The sequence below is a fragment of the Trifolium pratense genome, linkage group LG3, assembly GCF_020283565.1.
Source record: "Trifolium pratense cultivar HEN17-A07 linkage group LG3, ARS_RC_1.1, whole genome shotgun sequence".
Lineage (NCBI taxonomy): Eukaryota > Viridiplantae > Streptophyta > Magnoliopsida > Fabales > Fabaceae > Trifolium > Trifolium pratense.
The window spans coordinates 47,769,997-47,791,832 of record NC_060061.1 but is presented as its reverse complement, the minus strand read 5'-3'; the positions used below and the strand labels follow the sequence as shown (position 1 = coordinate 47,791,832).

Here is a 21,836-nt window from a genome sequence, read left to right as displayed (position 1 = left end):
TGGCATCATGTCAAACAAAAGATATTATTCCATCAAAATCATCGGCAGACTAATATAATCAAAAAGCAATCAATTGTGCAAGCTAACAATTTCTTCTAAGATAGAGACAAACTAACAGTTCAATCAAGTCCAATGTTCAAAATCAAACCACACAAGAAAATTAATATTTCAAACAGATTAAATTCGGGAAGTGACAAACTCTCTCAAAAGTATTTATTCCGACTCAAAAGAAAATTTCAAAATTGACATAAAAATAATAAAATGAAATTGAAATAAAGCTAAGTTACCTCTCATGGGTTGCCTCCCATGCAGCGCTTCTTTAACGTCATTAGCTTGACGCCTCAACCACTATTAAGGTGGCATATAAGACACAAAGAACACATCATCCTTCTTCTTCATTTTGTTGGGTAGGAACTCCATGAACTTGAGATATAGATGATGTTTCTTCCATAACTTTTTCAAGTGAAAATTAATGAACAAAGCATAAATGGCATCCAGAACTTCATCAATCTCATCTTTTTTCTCAACCTTGTTGCTAAAAAAAAATTTAGGAATGTTTTTATGTTGAGAAATTTCTTGTTCGACATATTCACTTCTCAAAAGTTGAGACTTTTGAGTTTCCTTCCAAACTAGATCATCCTCAACTTTTATTAATTCTTCCTCCTCATCTTTCTTTTTCACATCAATGAGGTTATCTCCAATCTCCAACTTCTCATTCATCTTTTCAAATTCCACTATTTTTTCATATAACCTTTCGCATTGGCTTTCAAATTTGTCAATTGAACCTTGATTAATATTCATGAATTCAATCAAAACATCTTTGATGTGAGAGTTCTTGTCATATGAATCTTTCGGTAACACTTGAGGAGGTAACATTTGTTCCCAATTGATCTTTTTCATGTAACACTCCTCCTCTTCTTGTGGTGGGACATTATAATCAACAATATCATCCCTATATTCTTCATCATAGAAATCATCCTTAACAAATCGCACCTGAAGAAGCTCTTGTTCAAGTTCATCTCTCGTGATTTGTCCCTCAAGTATACGACATTGAGCAGTTAGAAGACAAGTGTCAAGTTCTTCCAATATTTGTTGTAGGACAGAATCATCAAAGTCTTTCATGCTATATGGTGAATAATTATCTCAAACAAAGAAGAAAGACACCACTAGCACGCAACATTAGTAATCTCAACAAATAAAACAAAAATAGAACAAAAATAAAAAATAAAAAATAAAAGAAAAACTATAATTTTGTTGCAGAGCAAAAAATTCCAATTAAGCAAAAATAAAAATTCAACAATGATTTGGCAATCCCCGGCAACGGCGCCAAAAACTTGATGGCGATTTTCGCAAGTGTACGAAATCGTGCAAGTAATATATTTAAAACGGTAAGACCGAGTGTCGAACTCAAGGATCGCGTTATACTGTTGAATTGTGATTTTTACTCGATTGAACAAAAGGTTTCAGTTTGATTGGTTGCAATAGCAATAATAATAATAACAACGAAAATTACTTTGTATTTGATAATAATAAAAATGTCAGGGATGAGTTTCACTAGACTACTATTTTAATGTAGTGACTTGATTATGACTATTGAAGCTATTTATCAAATTATTACCGAATTCCCTAAAGTATTCGTGCCCTAATTCCTTAGTGACAGAGTCGTTAATTCTAAAATAATTCCTAATTCCTTAGTGAATTTAAGATTAGAACTAAGCATGAATGAACAAGAATTCTAAATTGGTTTCAAGGGTTTGCATCTATTCCTAAATTACAAAGGCAAGAATTTCTTATATCAAAGCATTCATAAATTCAACTCCCGTATCACAATATGAATCGTAAATCAATTTAACGGTGATCAATCGATAAAAGCATTAAACACAGATATAAGAAAAATAATCAATAGAATTCTTCAATAGTCATCAATCAAATCATAAAATAAGAATAGTCATCTAGGTTTACTCATCCCTAACAATTGAGAAATTAGTTACTCATAATATTGACTAGAGATAAAAAGAGTATTCAAAATTACACATAAAATTGTTGTTGAATGACTTGAATCACCAATTAGTTGCTCTGCTGTGCAAGCCGTCGGTCTCTCTCGTCTGTGGTCTTTTTTTCTCTCTCGGCGTGCGTTTTTCTGTGCGTGACTTTCTTTTCTTTTATAGTGCATTAGATTAGATGGTAAAACCTATTTCCTCCACGTTTCTTGGGCCAACAAGTAAGGCCTGCTTATATTCTCCTCACATGTATATTGATTTAATTTCTTTCTAATGCTTAAGAAGATTTTAAGCTCCTCCCACGTGTCACAAAGGCATAGGCCACCAAAAGGCCAATGAAATTTTCTTCTTCTCATGGTCCATATAGTTGCACCCTTCCACCGTTAAGGCAATATGTCAATAATTTCCAAGCAACTTTAGCGGTAGTCTTCCGCTAACCGATGACCTATTTAACTGAACCAATCACATAAGACAAAAACTAGACGAAATGGCTGATTAGTAAAGAAATTAGAAGCATAAAAAATCAATTGACTTATGAACTTAAAAATCACAATTTATTCAAATTGAAACTAAAACAAAAATTAAACTAATAAAAATAAACTAAAACTTAATTAAAAAGACTCTAAAAACTACATTTGACGAGAGATCATCAAAATATATTTTAAAATACATAAAATAAAATTAATAAAATATAACTAATAAAATAATTAATTTTTAAATATATATGTGATTTTCTCACAGGGGTAATTTTGTAATTTATATATTCTGAAAAATCAAATTTTACTAAAATTACAATATTTTAAAGTAAAATGATTATTAAAAAAATTGACAAGTAGGGATATTAATTTAAATTTTATAAAAAATTAAATATAATTCTTTTGCAATAGTAGTTTTATTATTTACGTATGAGATATATCATATATTTATTTGGCTTATCTAACATGTATATATTATTGAGTTATTTATTTGATCATGATTCATATAAAAAATTAAACTTGATTATTTTCTCATGATTTTTATTTTAAATTATATAAAGTTATTTGATTACTTATTTATATTTTTTATTTATAAGATTCAAAGTATTACAAAATAATTTTAAAAAAATAACAATTGTTTTACAAGAGTAATTTTGTCAATTAAATATGTTATATATCTTATCATATTATTATGAGCAAATATGTATTAAAAATAAAATATAATAGTTATCATGTTTGTTATCCTGTGTGCACCAAACATATGATATGATAACTGAGTATAAATGTTATCCTGTTGTTATCCTATCCTATCATTATCCTGTTTTATATCCTATCATGTCACTATGTTATCCTGCGTACCAAACGGGCCCTAATATATTTTGAGATTTACCCAAATTCAGTTGCTGCATTAACTTATTTTCTATTAAAAATAGAGAAAGTGATCGACGTTTTAGTTGAGTGTTTATTTCTATATGGTACATACCTTAATGTCGCAAGGAAATTAATGACTTCATACTTGATTTTGTTTCCCTTCCACTTATGGTTGCAATTATTTTAAGTATTTTGAGAATAAAGAAGTGAATTACGAATTTCTTGAGCAACCATTACCTTGTTAGGCTGATATATTTGTTAATAATTAATGTCACCATTTTGTCAACAGGAACTCCCACATTCTAATGTTGAATGAATGATATATCATACCATTTGCAAGGTACGCAACATGAACATTTTCTCTTTTAAACATTTTGTTTTTTATCATTATCATTTGATAGTGAAGTGTTTTGTTTATTCTTAGACTGGATAGTTTTGTTTTACATTTTGTTTATTTGTCTTTGTGTTGGAAGTTCTCGTGGTTGGGATCTAATTCTCAACTTATCAATCTGATATTTAAAAACATTTCCATTGTTCCTCTAATTACCAGGTGGCTTAATTGTTTAAATCTTCTCAAGAATATGTACTTTTTTGTGTCTCACATTTGTAGGGAAGGTAATCAGTGCACTGACAGGATTGCTTCTCTCTGACTTTATGGTTCTAGTTTCACTTGGTGGGAACATGTTCTTTATGATGTCTCTGAAGCTTATCATTATAGTAGGCTTGATCTTTCTGGATTTAGATCTAAATAATACTTTGTTTTTGTATTCAAACTGCACTCTTTTTCCCTTTATCAAGGTTTTATCCCACTGGGTTTTCCTTACTAAGGTTTTTAATGAGGCAGTTGACCAACTTATTTGGTTTGCACTATTGTTATCTTGGGTTTTGGTCTAGTCCCCCCAAACTTTTTTATTTTATTTTTAATAATATTTGGTTAGAGTTGGGCATTTTGGTTGGGAGTGCAGGGGTGTCAACATAGTTGAGATGTCTGTACCTTTATCCTTGCTTCTCTTTAGCCTTTTCGCTTTAAGATATAGTTATTATTACTAATAAAGTTAAAAATAAATACATATGGGGTTTAGTCTAGCGAATAGGACTGAACTCTTGCAATGTGACAAATTAAGATTTAATTTCAATCCTGCTAAGTGGTACACACATTTATATTAATCATTGCTTTAGATAAGTTAGATCTTTTTCTTTTGTTCTTTTTGAAAAAACGTAATTTTATTAATAAGCACAACTCAAGGCATACGATGTGGTATGAATCTATGATTTTGCAGAATACTTGCATCAAAAGGAAGCAGAAAATGTTATGTGAGTTAGGTTAGTTATTTAGGCTTCACCGTGGAATGGAGGTCATCGTTTGCAAGGTTGTAGGGACAGCGGTAATCAACTGGTTAAGAATTGACAAATGGATGAAACATAATCATTTTCCATCAAAGGTATAAGCTATAATTTGAACCAATTGATTGAGAAAATGAAGATTGTGGTTTGGTATTTCTTCAATGAAAGAATTACTATTTTACAATCATAAAAATGAATAGTATCCTTCTCCCATTACATACTGCTAATAAATAGCTTCAAATTATAGTGCATATCGCGATGAGTTGAGTATCTTTCAAACTACTTTTCTGCTTTGTGATTCTAGCTTTATAACCGAGTCTCGTATAATTAAGATTCTAATTTAAGAAATTAACCATATGAAATAAACTAGAATACTATAGCATAATATCAAGATATTATAAACAGTTTCATATATTTTAACGATTTCTATCACTTGTGTGTTGCATCCAATATGTAAACAACTAAAATTTCAAAATTACTTGCTGCAACTGGAAAAACTTTTCAGCTTACAACATTCTGCAGACATATACCAGATTTTCAGAATTGTGCAGATGTTTATTCGTGTAAAGACAGAGAGATCCAATGAAAAGTATGATCAACTTAGCAAATTATAAGCTTAAGTCATCTTATTCATAAAATTGAAGTTTCCACATTCAAATTAAATCAACAAAACTACTTACATAAGATAGATAAAATACTACAGTTGAGAAAAGTTTCAAAGCTTAAAGTATACTCAGATGATCAACATGACATCTGATCTTTATAGGCAATTCTCTTTGAATTTGGGTCGCATATATCTCCAAAGTCCAAAAACCTTTTGCTCGCTTAACGAAATAATGCAAGTTATACGAAAATCACTCTTATCAAACCCTTTGACTTCAAAATGTTAAGAACAACGTCCACAAATCCTAGCTCAATTGGCAGAAATTTCAAAATTGTTACGTCGTACGTCATGATCGGGATAATAGTCTCTGACACATTTTAGTCTCTGAAAGTGTCACTCGTTGACATAATAGTCTCTGAATCATCATAAAAAAACATGTAAAAAAAGCCCTTGAATTTAACTTGCGTTAGTCATTGCAGTCCCTAACGTTAACTTTCATCACATAACCGTTTGTTGTTGCTGACATGGACTATTGGTTGACTAAGTTGACCATAACGTGCCATTTTTCCTACCACGTATCCACGGACCAAAATGAAAGTTCAGTACAAAAAAAGGGAAGCTGAACAAGGAGAAATAAAACGACGAGAAAGAGAATAAGATTTAAATTTGTTATCAAAATAAATACCAAACTAAAACCCTAAAGCAACAACAAACGATTTTGTGATGAAAGTTAACTTAAAATACATACCGTCCCTAAATCAAAATACATCTCAAATTAAATCCCAAATTAAAACCCTAAATCAAAATACATACCGTCCCTACGCCGACGCATCACGCACTACATAATAAAGTCCCAAAATAAAACCCTAAATCAATCAATAATTCACTTTTTCCTGTAGAATTGGGAAAGTAATTAAGTAAGTAAGTAAGTAACTAGTTCACCTTTATTATCTCAGATCAACAACACTCTCTTTACGAAAACACCTTCCCAATTCTCAAACCCATCTCAAATTAAAACCACCCAAAAATTTGAGTCTTATTCATTCATTCATTATTCGAAATAAAGGTAATAGCTGCAAACTCTTCATTGTTTTGACCCTTTTCTTTTTCTACTGTGTTTACTTTGAAAGCGTGACTCTGAAATGGTAGTTACTACTTAATTTCGTTTCTCTATAGATAAAGACTTAAGACCAAAAATGGTCAAAGCCTACTCCTAATCTTAGAAAGGAACTCGCTTCCTCTAGCATTAAGTGTGTGCATTGTCGGATGTGTCGGGGTCCAACACTCTCTTACGACCGGTTAATTTAAATCTTTTATAAATAATCAAATAAATAATAAATTAATTGTAGATATTGTAGGTATATCATAATAAATTATAAGTTTATTGCAATAACAACTCTTGATTTTCCTTGTAAAAAAAAAAAACTCTTGATTTTCCACTTTATAAATTATAATTTCCTGGCTTTAAATAATTCAAATCCTTTACTTTTGGTATTTTGACCATCAAAACATTTTTAACCAATTTTAACCATAAAAAGTACCGTAAAACAGCAAGGATTGAACAGAACAGTACAAGACAGAACAAGGTAATATATGACAAGACAAAACTGTATCGGAGATATATAGGACGGTAATATTTTTATATTCGAAAATAAAATAGGTACTTTCGTATTTTTTATAGTTATACTTAAAGCTGGTTATGCGGGCTAGCCCGCCCCGCATAAATCCGCATATTAAACGGGGCAAACAAGCCTGTCGGTAAATATAAACGAATTATAATATTAAGCTCGAGTCCGGTCCGCATAAGCCCGCGGGTTAAACGATTAACCCGCGGACTATTACAAAATAAAAATAAAAAATCACTTTTTTCAAAAAATAAACTAAATTAGTAAAATATATTGATATAAAGAAAGCTTAAAAAAATATATTATTAATAATTTTATGTTATAACATATAAATTGTAACTAACAAATAAAAATAAATAAATTTCGAGACAGGTGGGGGATGGTTCAGACACTTTTTTCTGGACTGACCCCTGGGTGGATGGTACATCGTTGCGGGAAGCGGTACGGGCGGCTGTTTGATCTGGCAGAAAACAAATCGGCTTCAGCGGCTGAGATGTTTGTGCGTGGGTGGGGGGCAGGAGGGGAGGCGTGGGAGTGGCGGCGTCAGTTGAGGGCGTGGGAGGAGGAGATGTTGGGGAGTGTCAGACTTTTCTACTTACCATCTCTTTGCAGGATCATGTTTCAGATAGGTGGCAGTGGCGGGCTGACCTGGATGACGGTTACACGGTTCGTAGTGCTTATCAGCTTCTGACGACTCAGGATGCCGTTGCTTTGGGATGCTGCGTCGGGTCTTATATGGCATCGTCAGGTTCCTTTGAAGGTTTCCATTTGTGCCTGGCGGCTATTGCGGGACAGGTTACCTACCAAAGTAAACCTGGTTACTCGAGGGATTTTATCTACGGAGGCTCATCTTTGTGTTTATGGTTGCGGAGAGGTTGAGTCGGCTCAACACTTGTTCCTCTCTTGCAGCTTCTTTGGCTCCCTTTGGTCTCTTGTCAGCTCCTGGATTGGTTCTTCTGTGGTGACTGCTCAGACTCTTTCAGAACACTTTGTTCAGTTTACGGATTCAGCAGGTGGTTCTCGAGCACGACGTTCTTTTATGCAGCTCATATGGCTTGCTTGTGTTTGGGTTGTGTGGACCGAAAGAAATCATCGATTGTTCAAGGACTCAGCAAACTCGGTGCATCATATGTTGGACAAGATCAAGACGTTTTCTTATAGGTGGTTGAAAGCGACGAGTAGTACTTTAGCTTTGAACTGCCTTGTTTAGTTTCTTTTGGTTCCTGTATTTTGGACTTTATTTGTAACCTTGTTTAGTCTTTTTGGCACGTCTTGTGCTGAAAGACTATTATATATATATATATATATATATATATATATATATATATATATATATATATATATGGGAAGGGATCAAATTACACCGGTGTAACATTTGAGTAATGTTACACCGCTCAATAACGCTTTAACGAATACAAATTTTACAAAATTCACCGTTGGATTGAAAGCTTATATCGTATAGATCATCTATGTTGAATTGTATAAAAATCTAAAATCGTTTGATATGTTTTTGAGATAGATCAAGATTAACGGTATTCAATAAAAATGCATAAACCATTAATCTTCATCGGTCTCAATAACATATCAAACGATTTTAGATTTTTGTAAAATTTAACATGGATGATCTATACGATATAAGTTTTCAATACAACGGTGGATTTTGTAAAATTTGTATTCGTTAAAGCGTTATTGAGCAGTGTAACATTTATTCAAATGTTACACCGGTGTAATTTGATCCCTCCCCTATATATATATATATAACATTTTGGCTTGTTCAAAAAAAAAAAAAATTTGTGATATCATTGGGTTTATTTATCTTCTCTTTGTAAGTAATGCAACTAAAATCAAATTCAACTGATTCTTATCGTCATTTTCGTACCGTCCATTTTAGTGAGAAAAACTTTCTACATTACCCAAAAAAGCATAAAAAGATTAACATATTCAACTTAACTAAATCATATCAAGGTAACCAAATTATTCAAAACATAATAGCGGAAAATACCTCCAAGAAAAATAACTACTCATTTGGACATGTATCTTTTAAATACTAGCAAATATATATACAGCTAAAATAAAGTAAAATATAGTGAAAAAGAACAAAATATTATAAGTAGAAGAACATGTCTGAATCCTGATGTTTTGTGTTGTTGTCTACTTGATTAAAATTGGAGTGTGTTGTTGCTTTTTATAGTTAGGGTTTAGACTAATTCTTTTTTTTTGTGGTTAAAAAAGTTGAATTTGGACATGGACCAAGTTATTTATATCTGATAAATTTTGTAATTAATTATAAAAAAAAAGAAGGCGGGCCACGGGCTAAACCGCGAACCCGCGGATTTAACTCGCTTAACCCGTGGTTTTAACGGTCCAACCCACACGGGCAAAAATGTAAACGGGCCAAAAATATTTGGTCTTAAGTCCGTGCGGGCTGCGGGTTAAACAGGTCGGCCCGCGGACCTTGGTCCGTATACCCGGCTCTAGTTATACTGTGGACAAAAAGTTGTATCGTGGTTCAGTGAAGAACAAAAAATCTTGTTTTTATCCTGTCCCTTGCTACCAAATTTGTCCAGTCCCATAACCAGTTTCAAATCAAACAGGATATAACAAAAGTTGTTTAGTCCGGTCCTCTGTTTTTTAACAAATCAAACGCACAGTATTTATTAATCCTCTCACCCTAAATTATTCTCATAAAAAAAAGCTAGTATTAATTATATTTTAAAAATATATTATAAAATAAGTTAAAATTACTGCCACTTTTTCCATGATCTAATTAAGAAAAGTTGATCTTGTAGGTATATCTAAAATAAATTAATGTGCCTATTTTGTTAAAAAAAAAATGTTCAAAACAATATTATATTCCACCATCAAAGTGCTAACAAATTATGCTGTACTACAAGAAACACTTGTCTTCAAGGCACCATCAGTATAATTTTTTTTATCAAGCGATGTTTAAAAAATTTCTTTCGGGAGGGATTGAGGAAGCGAGAAAAATTCATTGGGTTAGATGGGCAGGCTTCAGTGTTGTTCTTGCTTTATGTTAAGCTTTCTGCATATTTTGCAGCTTGTTGTACCTTTCGGCAGAGCAAAAAAATAACAGCACCGCTATATAACACGAATGGTAATTTAACGAAAACAACGAGCGTTTTCAATATTCAACTTATTTGTGATTTTACTTCGTCACCGGCTCAATTGTCATTTGCCTATTTTTGTCAATTTGCACCACAACCACTACCACCATTGGATTGGTGTTTAGTTTGCTCCAATTATATCATCATATATACTTCTATGTGTTGTGCTTGTGCAGAGCAACCCATCATGTCATTGTCTTTTTTATTTTGGCTTAACTATATATATTTTGTCCCTACATTTATTTTAGGTTTTAATTTTATCTCTTATGTTTAAAAAATATTAATTTGGTCCGTTACGTTTCCATTAGGTTTCAATTTAGTGTTTTCCGTTAATTTTTTCACTAACACCGTTTGAACTATACACGTGTGTCCAAGTGTCCATGTATCTGTCCACATATGCAAACCGGTTGTCACATGTGACAAAACTGACGGAAATGACTAACTAGTGAAAACGGTAAAAACGTAAAGAATCAAATTGATACGTTTTAAAGAGACCAAATTAAAACCTAAAATAAATGTAAGAGACCAAATTATAGTTAAATATTTTATTTTCCAAAACATGTAAAGAAGGAGTATTTGATGCAATGGAACTGTGGGTAAGAAAGAGATAAGAAAGGCAGAGTCATTTGAGTGATATCTGTATTATGATATTCCATTTATTTTGCATTTTTTTACACAAGCTAAACGGAAAGGAAAACAAAATCAAATAAGGTTGACCCGAGCTTTTATGCGTTGAATATAGTATTCTTGGTTTTCGTGAAAATATGTTTCGTAGGAATAAGCATTTCTCAAAAAATAATTAGTACATTTTAACAATACTTTTTAAAGCTTGAAGGGATAAAAATCACTTTTTTTGGCAGAAACTAAGACTAAACTTTGATCTTTTTACTGGGATACAAATATTTATAATTTCTTTTAAAACATATATGTTGTAAATTTTTTATTGGTTGCATAGGACTGTAATGAAATTTGTAACCTTGTTGACGCGCTAGAGTAAGGACTCCTTTGAGATTGTATTCGCTATTTAAGTAACGAATTGAGGTATATTTATAAATTCTTATGGCTGCGAGTCAATGTTCACTTCTCCATCTCATATTTTTTATGTCAAGGTCTCAATCTATATAGTTTGAATTATTATTTAACAATAATAACAGGGAAGTATCCAATGAATGGAAATGGTTGTCATTTTGTTTTGACAGTCACCTATTTGTCCTAACTTGGATTGTCGTATTAATCAATTTTGATTCAAAGGATAGGGTTTGCATTAGTTAATTCCTATTACCATTATTACTCATTTCTTATATTTATATCGCTTTCTGGGTCCGTTTCCTCGCAATTTCGTAGGAAACAAGACGATGGAGTTAATTGGATATATAATAAGGTTTTCCAAATTAAAAATAAAAATTGGATATAATATAACAACTAACAAGTAATTTATTCTTTGTTAGTCGTATATATTAAATATGTTTGGATCTCATCCCCAAAACTAGCTAAAATGGTGAGATTGCCCTTTGATATTATTATTTATACATTTCACATCATGGAAACTTAAGCAATGTGAGACTTCAACAACACAACTACATATTCCAACACCCACCCTCAGGCCTAGTGTGGTCCTGGGTCAAATGTCCACATTGCAGTTCTTAACCCGACTCTGATACCATGTTAAATATATTTGGATCTCATCCCAAAAGTTAGCTCAAGGGCCGAGATTGCTCTCACATATTTATACACTTCACATACCGGGAACCTAAGCAATGTAGAACTTCAAACAAACTTCATCAATACAAGTTACAACTACATATTACAAAAATATCTTGTACTTAACTTTTTTTAAAAAATTAATATATTCTTTGAAAAAAGAAAAAAGTAATTATGGCCATTTTTTTTATAACCCTCTGATTCCTAGATGAAAGGAACTCTAGTAGTCTAGATTTCGGTCTCAAGATAAGTAAAGTCTGGCCAAAAAATTGTTCCACCCAGGAATCAAACCCGAGTTCTCCCAAAATCTCATTTTTTGTGAAGCTCATTAACCACTTGAACTCAATGACTTGGTTAAAGTAATTCTGACCTTTATTTGTCGGGAGTTAGTTAAAAACAATATTCATAATCACAGTAACTGAAACCATTTTTTATAAAAACCGATTTATTTTTAAAATCAGTTACAGTTCGATTCAAAACCGGTTTAGAACCAGTTTTGTTTCAAATAACTGTTTTAAAATTGGTTTTTTAATAAAAACCAGTTTATTTTTTAAAAAGTGGATTTAAACCATTTTTTTAAAAAAATTTCCCCGAAAAAATTGGAAACTTTTTTTCCTTAAAAAAATTTCCCGAAAAAATATCGAAAATTAATTTTCGGAAAATATTTGATACTTTTTTTCCGCATAAAATATCGAAACTTTTTTCCCTAAAAAAGATCATAATAATACAAAATTGAAGAGCTGAAATTCAATATTGTTCGAGGAAAAATGGTGATGAAAACACAAATTTGTACAAAAACATATTTAGCATTTGTTCACAAAATTATATATTTATAAACACAATGGTTAAGGATGGGAAAAAATAACAATTTAAAGGAGTGTATGATTAATTTATTTGTCATAGTTACAAAGTTAAAGAATAAGAGTTAAGGAATATGAAAGAATATAGTAGTTTAAAGGTTGGTGTGACAAAGTTATTTTTTTTAAAAAATTAAATAATAATTAATAAACAATATAAGTGATAGACAAATTGCAAGTATACAATTATTGTCAAGTAGTAATTAAAAGATATTGTTCCACTCGGAGATTGCGTTAAATTCTTATCACGGAAATTGTATCTAACAACGTATTTTTGAACATTTAATTTGGGGTAAATTCAGAGGATTCTTTCGAGTCTTTGTTCAAAGTTTTTAAAACGATTGGAAGTTCATCGGATCAATTATTTCGCATGCAACACGTGACTTCGTACACAATTGAATCGATAAAATTCACTCAAGATAGAATCACCACTAATTGGATTCAATCTCTTGCAATCCAATTCTCTCAATCAATAACCAATCCCTAATCTCTTAGGTGATTGGTGATTCATTGAGATTTTCAACACAAGATTCCATAATCATAATCAATTAATGTCTAATCTCTTAAACACAATCAATTACTCAAACATTCCTAGTTCAACAACCAATTTCTATTCTCATAGCAATTCAATTATACAAAATCAACATGTAATTTGCTAGAAAACATGAAGCATTACACTTAAAGAAGTTTGATTGACTGAATCTGAATCTAATTAACTACAATTGTTACAAGGCTACATGAGTGCTGCTACATAATTCTCACCTATGAACTTCCAGCCTAGATGTTTAATGTGTCATTCTTCTCTTGCACATCAGCATCTTCATGGTTGATCCTAGCATCTTCTCTTCGTTCTTCAGCTGGAAATGTGGAGAGAATCACGAGATCGCGCCAATAGTCAATCTGGATCCAAAATTTCGAACCTGGTGCACTGGAACTCTGTTTTCTTTTATAGTTTTATCAACCTGCCCTGGCGCAAAGAGGCAGTTACATCTGCGCAGCACTCTACCTTCGATTTGGCTCATTTTTCACTCATTTTAACCAACTTCCTTACATTATTACCTATGTTTTGCCTTAAATATGCTCAGATAACATGTAATGATGAGGATTCATCAATAAGTAAAGTATTTTTTTTTCAAAAAATTTATTTATTTATTTATTTTCTCAAGTATGAAACTTTTTTGAGGGGTAACTTTTTATTTGGTTTGTTTATTTAAAGTAAATTTTTGCAAATTATATTTACGCATGGTTCATTTTCTTTTTATAATTTTTTTCCTTTCATTATTACTATTAATTTATGTTATATGTTACACCTGCTACTAATTTAAGTTTCTCGTCACTTGAACTTTTACATGCATAATTATCAACATCAATTGTAGCATATTTAATAATTAAGAGAAGTTGGTAAAATTTCAATAGAAATTTGAAGCTTTCTTAGAGGTGTCACGGCATCACAATCACAATACTTGTTTAGGAGCTACTCAAACTTATTTTTACTAGTAAAATATATCAATCCACAAAAAAAAAAAATACATTAATGTATTATATATATTTTACATTTTTGTTTCTCTTCTGACACTCTCTCACCTATTTATTTCTACACAACCAAACATCCATAAAAGAACCCTATAATTAGTCTTTATAAAAGAAAAATCTTATAATTAGAAATAGGTGGAATAAAAAATATATTTAATTATTCACAAAAAAATAATATTTAATTGTATATTTAATCTCTTACCTTTATTTAAGGTTTTAAGTTGATCTCTTACACTACTCAAGTTAACATAAGTTCGTTAAAACTTTCATGTAACATCTCATAATTTGTCGATGTATGCAACTCTATTAATTAGCCACATGAACGATTTAAACAAAATATCACTAAAACAACTAAATTAAAACTTTTTAAATATAAGAGACTAAATTAAAACTTAAAATAAACATAAGAGTAATCGCAACATGACCAAAATTATTTTTTATACTTTTTTGTAGACTTTCATATCAGAATCTCAACATGTGCATCATGTGAAGAAAACGACACATCACCCTACGGTCTAAATTTTATTTTTCGGTTACATAATCTCAACTTCTTTCTTCCGGTAAAAAAAAAAATCTAACTTCTAAATTACATTTATAATATAATATACAATAAACAAAATTTTGACGTGTTAATGTCAATATTATGACATTTTTATGTTCAAAATGATTTATATTATGTCTATAAATCACGTTAAACTTATATAAGTCGATATTATGTTAAAAAAAGTCAAAAAAATATCAAAATTTTGCTTGTTAAGGATTAAAAACAAAAGAAATTTTTTTATATGAAAGAAAACAAGTGATTATATTTTACAGAAACAAAAACCAAAACTCACTATAAAAGTAGGGATTGACAACATATTTTACTTTATAAAATACTACTGCCTCCGCCCCATTTTAGATGATTTATTTAATTATTTCATACAATTTAATAAAAAATATATTAATTAAAAAATAAAATGTGATTTTTATTTAATTGTTCTTTAAAAACATTAATGATGGCTTATTTTGAAATAAATTTTTATTTCATATTGGTTACTACTATTTATAGTTGACTTCATCTAAGATCAGGATATATATGTATTGTGCTCATCTAGAGAGTCTCTTACAAAAACAGGTTCCTAATTCCTGAAACCCATCTCAAATTAAAACCACCAAAAAGCCAAAAGGATAAAAGTATTTGAGTCTTGAACCTCTTAGTATCTCTGTTTTACTAGTTATAATTTGTTTTCAGTTTTTGTTATTTCCATTCATTCATATAGAAAAAGAAAAAAAAAACACTGTATACAAAAAAAAAAAAAACCAAAATCTGAAGGAAAAAAAACGGTTATCTCATATATTGTATGTATTTTTAATTTGGTACATACTCTGTTGATTTCAAAGGTATTTTTAATATTCAGAGGTATGCATGCATTATTTTGTTCCCCTTTTAATAATTTTTTTTTTTGAAACGTTCTCTCCTTCACTAATAGAGAATAAATCCTTGAGTTTGTTCATTTTGTTTGCAGATCATTTTAGTTTCTGTTTTTTGAAGCCATTTTGCATCACTCAATATAATACAGGTAAGAGTTCCAAACTCTTCATTGTTTTGACCATTTTTTAATATGTCTGCTTGGTAAGCGTGTGTCTATTTGATGCAACACGAGATCTGCTGAGAATAGTTCAGCGAAGTAACTGTTATGATCGTGATTTGTCATTGAAATGATACTTTTCTCTATAGTAGTTAAAAACAAATTTTTGAAGTTTACTAAGTGTCAATTTTTTTTAGGCTTAAATGCACTTTCGATCTCCCTATTTTCAAAAAAATGAAGTTTTGGTCCCCCTATTTTAAAAATCAACTTTTTAGTTCCTCAATTTTAATTTTTTTTGAGTTTTGATCCCCCATCCCATTTTAAGGCTAATTTTATTGATGTGACATTGCCACTAATTCATATCAGCGTCCACGTGGACAAATTTAATATTCATGTCATTATTTATTTTTAATTCAATAAAACTTATTTTATAAAATATTTTAATTATTAAAATTATAGTATTTTTAAAAAGAAATAAATCAAAAAATAATTCAAAAACATCAAACAACCCATAGCCCTCATTATCATGATCCACTTATCCAGTTATCCCTACTCTTCTTACCAACCCAGAAAACAAAATAATCATGTTTCATCATCATATCATCATCGTAAACTCATTAAAATAAAAAATCCCAAAATTCACAACCTCTAATTTATTAAACCTAAGAAAAAATAAAGAATCACAACATGGACATGATCCTCTTTGATTCAAATCAAACAATTGCATATTGAAAGCAAGTTTTGTGTTTCAATTGCATATAATAATGACATGGATATTAAATTTGTCCACATGAATGTTGCCACATCATTAGTTACAAGGTCACATCAACAAAATTAACCCCAAAATGGGATGGGGGATCAAAACTAAAAATAAAAATAAAAATAGGGGGACTAAAAAACTGGTTTTTTAAATAGGGGGGCCAAAACTTCATTTTTTTAAAAATAGGGGGACCAAAAGTTCATTTAAGCCTTTTTTTTATAATACTTTAAATTTTAATTCAACGGTGGGTTTTATAAAATTTATATCGGTTAATACGTTATTGAGATGTATAACATATGATGTCAAACTAGTTGGTGTCAACGGATCCTGACTCTTTGAGGTATATCTGTTAAAACGTTAAATTTTTTATATAAATCATGATCAAATAAATAATTCAATTATGTATGTTAGATAAGCTAAAGAAATATATAATATATCTTATATTTTATGATTTATATTTTATTATTTTTTTATTTAAAATATATTTTATAGAATAAGGAAACAAATTATTTTCTTATCATATCCTACTAGTAACTCAACTTGAATTCAGGATAAGATTTTTAATTAAAGGAACATGATAAGATAAGTTTCAGGATTAACTTATTAAATCTAGCTGTTCCACCAAACACTGGATCGAGACAAGATATGATATAGTTATCCTATCATGTCTCTTATCTCACGCTTAAGAAAAAAGTGCCAAGAAAGGAAAACACGAAAATCAAGAAATGAATTTAAACTAAATCTTAGTCGATGTCCACTTTTTGGTTTATGTGTTTTCCTCCATTCTTACTTTCTTTCCTTTCAACTAAACAGACCATACATATATCTTCTATTGTCTCTTTAATTCTTTAACATCAGGGCCGACCCATGCCAATGCAGCCAGTTCTGCATAGCAGGGCGTCCAATGTATAGGTTCCTCAAAGTTTTTATTACTTATTAAGAAGATTTCTCTCCCCACCTCCCGTGATTCTTTTCTACCATCTGTTTTCCCATTTTTTTGCCTTGGAAAAAAATCTTCGGAATGTGTTTTCCGAATTTTTCCCGAATAAGAACTAGAAAAACTTCGAAAAAAGCGTTCCAAAATTTGTAAACAAGGACAAAAATGAAAATATGAGGGGTAAAAAAGAAACATGGAGGGTGGGAAGAGAAAAATTCATTACTTAATATCCGTTTGACAACAAAAAAAAGCCCAAGTCGGTTACTATATATATTTGTCCAATGAGAATTACTTTTGTCATCTTACTGGCTACTCACGCGCCCTACGCATTTCCCTTACGTAGCGGATGTTGTAAAATGAAAAATTTTGAGCGAAAACACCCTACGTGAAAATTAAATATTTTTACGAGTTCTCTACTTAAGTAGCGGACGTAAAATGAGAAATTTTGAGCGAAACACCCTACATGAAAAATAAAGGTTTTTACTAGTTCTCTACTTAAGTAGCGGATTACTTCTCCACTTAAATGACAGACGTTATAAAAATGTGAAATTTGAGGAAAAAAAAAAAACCCTAACATATTTTTTTTAACGTCCGCTACTTACGTAGCGGTTTTTTGGAAAAAAAACTCTCCTACCATGAAATTTGCAAGATTTTAAACGTATAATCCGCTACTTATGTAGTGGACGGGGGTATTTTGGTAATTTCGTAGGCCGGACCCCAAAATTAGTAAGGTGGCAAAAGTAAAGCTCTTGTCCAATGACAAAAAAAGGCCCAATTATAAAGTGAAAATGTTGGTCTTTGTCCATCATGAGAGTTTCTTTTGTCGTCCTACCATTTTCTCAAACACAATCCATTATTTAAGTAGCGGACAACGTTTTTCTCTAAAATTTCTTATTTTTACTCATCTCTACTTAACTCACCCTGCAAACACGGATCCAATCATGGCAATACATTGAAAAAGTGAATTTTAAAACTATCAAATTAAATTTAAAGACTTCATACCAACACACTAAAATTAACCTTACTTAGCAAACATAAGAGCCATAAACCTAATATAAATCACAAACAGTATAAGCATGAATTCTCAAAAAAAAAAAAAAAAAGACAAATGACCAAGATTAAAGAAATGTGAACACACCAATGAGTGAAGCCTATTGCAAGTGAGTTCTCCAAAGAACTTGATTCGTAGGTGACATAATGCTAATCTTATCCCCTTTGTTAACAATGCTCACAAGGCTGGAAAGGAGAATCACAAACAATGATTTGTTCCAATAAAAAATAACTCCTTTGGAATTATATATTAGAAACAAAAATAAAATCGGTACAAAATCATTATGTAATTTAGTATATTAGTAAATATATTTATTACCGTTCAGAATTGACATTTCACAGGATTATAATTTCATCCCATCTAACATTAAGAACCAAAACAACATGTTAATAAAAACGTCAGTAACTAAAAAGACGACCGAAGAGGAGTTACAAATTACTACTAATGATGATTTGAAATTGCATGTAAATAAATATAATAATTTGAAAAGAGAAAAAGGGGAATTAAATGAAAATCAAATCAAAACTAAATGCATGAATGATAAATTTCATTATTCATTGAAACGAAATCAGAGCAATCACAAAACAAAGAATTTATACCAAAAATTTCATTATTCATCAAAATAAAATTAGAGCACTCAGAACGAGGAGAACCATAACGATGCAAGGCGGACAAAAAAAAATCCTATACAAACTAGAATAGGGTGGCTATGTTTCACTGATTCAAGACTTCACCTTGCAAACCTTGTCCTTCTTTCTCTAAAATTAACCGGAAAATGAGAAAATTATTATCCACTCTTAGGGGTGATCGTATCCGAACCAATCCAAAAGTAAAATCGCAAAACAAACCAATCCAAACTGAAACTGCAAAAAAACGCATTTAGTTTTAAACGCACAAATCATTTTTCTTACAAACGGCACAGTTTGGTTTGGTTTGCGATTTTTATTTCAGAAAACCGAATCAAACCAAACCGCAATACTTAACTTAGCTCTACCAACTATTAGCAATCAACCCAAATTGAGTCAATAAAACAATAGGCCGTCAAAATATATAATTTCACGCGATCGGGAACTATATTGTTATTATATATAAGTTATTATATATATGCAATTTATGTATATGAATATTGTATCATGTAAATAATAAAATAAATTAAAAGCATTGGATTGGTTTGGTTTGGATGACTTTTAGGGCTCGTTTGGTGCGCAGGATAGCATAGTGACAGGATATGATATAAAACAGGATAAGGATAGGATAGGATAACAGCAGGATAACAGTTATACTCAGTTATCATATCCTATGTTTGGTGCACACAGGATAACAAACATGATAACTATTATATTTTGTTTTTAATACATACTTGCTCATAATAATATGATAAGATATATAACATATTTAATTGACAAAATTACTCTTGTAAAACAATTGTTATTTTTTTAAAATTATTTTGTAATACTTTGAATTTTATAAATAAAAATATAAATAAATAATCAAATAACTTTATATAATTTAAAATAAAAATCACGAGAAAATAATCAAGTTTAATTTTTTATATGAATCATGATCAAATAAATAACTCAATAATATATACATGTTAGATAAGACAAATAAATATATGATATATCTCATACGTAAATAATAAAACTACTATTACAAAAGAATTATATTTAATTTTTTATAAAATTTAAATTAATATCCCTATTTGTCAATTTTTTAATAATCATTTTACTTTAAAATATTGTAATTTTAGTAAAATTTTGATTTTTTAGATTATATAAATTACAAAATTACCCATGTGAGAAAATCACATATATATTTAAAAATTAATTATTTTATTATTTATATTTTATTAATTTTATTTTATGTATTTTAAAATATATTTTATAAAATAAATCAGTAATTATTTTTTTCTTCTTATCCTATCCTGCTGGTAACCCAGCTCAAATTCAGGATAAGAATTATAACTAGGGAGACAGGATAGGATAAGCTTCAGGATTAACTTATCATATCCTGTTTGTATCACCAAACACTGGATTATGACAGGATATGATACAGTTATCCTATCCTGTCTCTTATCCTGTGCACCAAACGGGCCCTTAAAAACCAACCGAACCACATGAATTTTTATCTCGTGGTTATGATGACTTTTATGCTCAAAACCGAACCAAGGCGCACCGCGAGCACTCAGGTGTTTTTAAGTGTCCATTTAGAATAGTAACACCAAATTAAGAAAATATTTTTTTGCATCTTATCTCCCTATTATACCCCTAATGTTAATCCACCAATAAATTCAATTTTTTTCACGCATTTTCTCTTTCCAACAAATTTAATATATTATATATAAAAAAAAACAAAATTTAATATATTATGTACCCAAAGAAAAAATAGTTTTCCAAATATATATAACATTAATTAGTTTTATTGAAAAACATAAGAGTAATTGACAAAGGGTACTTTGTCAAAAAAAATTTGATAAAGGGTACAATTGACAAACACCAACTGGAGAGTTATTTAGAAACACTAAATCTGACGAAACTGAACAATTAAAAAAACGGAGGAGTAGAATTTAAGAAAGATTATGTTTTTTTTATCTACAAATCAATAAAAATGACAAATTTTTAATCAACATTACTAAATGAAATAAAAATCAGAAGTTTAGGTTATTCCTGCTAAATATATGTTTGGATCTCAACCCCAAGAGCTAGCTCAAATAATGATATTGCCTTCACATATTTATATACTTCATATCCCGGGAACCTAAGCAATGTGGAACTTCAAACAAACTCCAACAACACATGACATATTCAACACCCACCCTCATACCTAGCGTGGTCCTGGGTCAGATGCCCGCATTACCCCTTAACCCGGCTCTGATGCCATGTTCAAGTCAGATATGCAAAATAAGAGAATAACAAGCGAGGCAACTAGGGTTACATAACATTACCATTGCATAACCCACTTGAGTGGTCTAGTGGTGTTTGTGTCCTTGGAGTATGCTCCTCTCAAGGTTTCAGGTTCGATTCCCCCTAGTGCCAATTTCGGTGGGCTAAGTCCATACATAACAAAAAACAATAGCTTTAAATTGAGCCCCCACAAGTGGACGGTGAGATTGGTCCATTTGGATTAGTCGGTCCTAAGGCTGGATACCAAGTTTTTTTTTAAAAAAAAAAACATTATCATTGCATTACTTAATAAAAAAGAGTAACAAAAATTATATAGCAAAACCTAAAAGACTATAAGTCTAATATCATAACCAAGAGCAACAATCAGCGGCCAAAAGATCATGTGAACCATCTGAGAGAGTAAGCAACATCCAAAGAGAAAAACAACAATCAATTAACCAAATTGTGAGCACAATCAATAAAAAAAATCAAATTGTAAA

General features: G+C 30.4%; 2 pseudogenes; both read left to right on the top strand.

The window, feature by feature from the left end:
* Nucleotides 1–4,376, top strand: part of LOC123917268 — a 57,684-nt pseudogene extending 53,308 nt beyond the window's left edge.
* Nucleotides 4,377–15,235: 10,859 nt separating this feature from the next.
* Nucleotides 15,236–21,836, top strand: part of LOC123917264 — a 38,204-nt pseudogene continuing 31,603 nt past the window's right edge.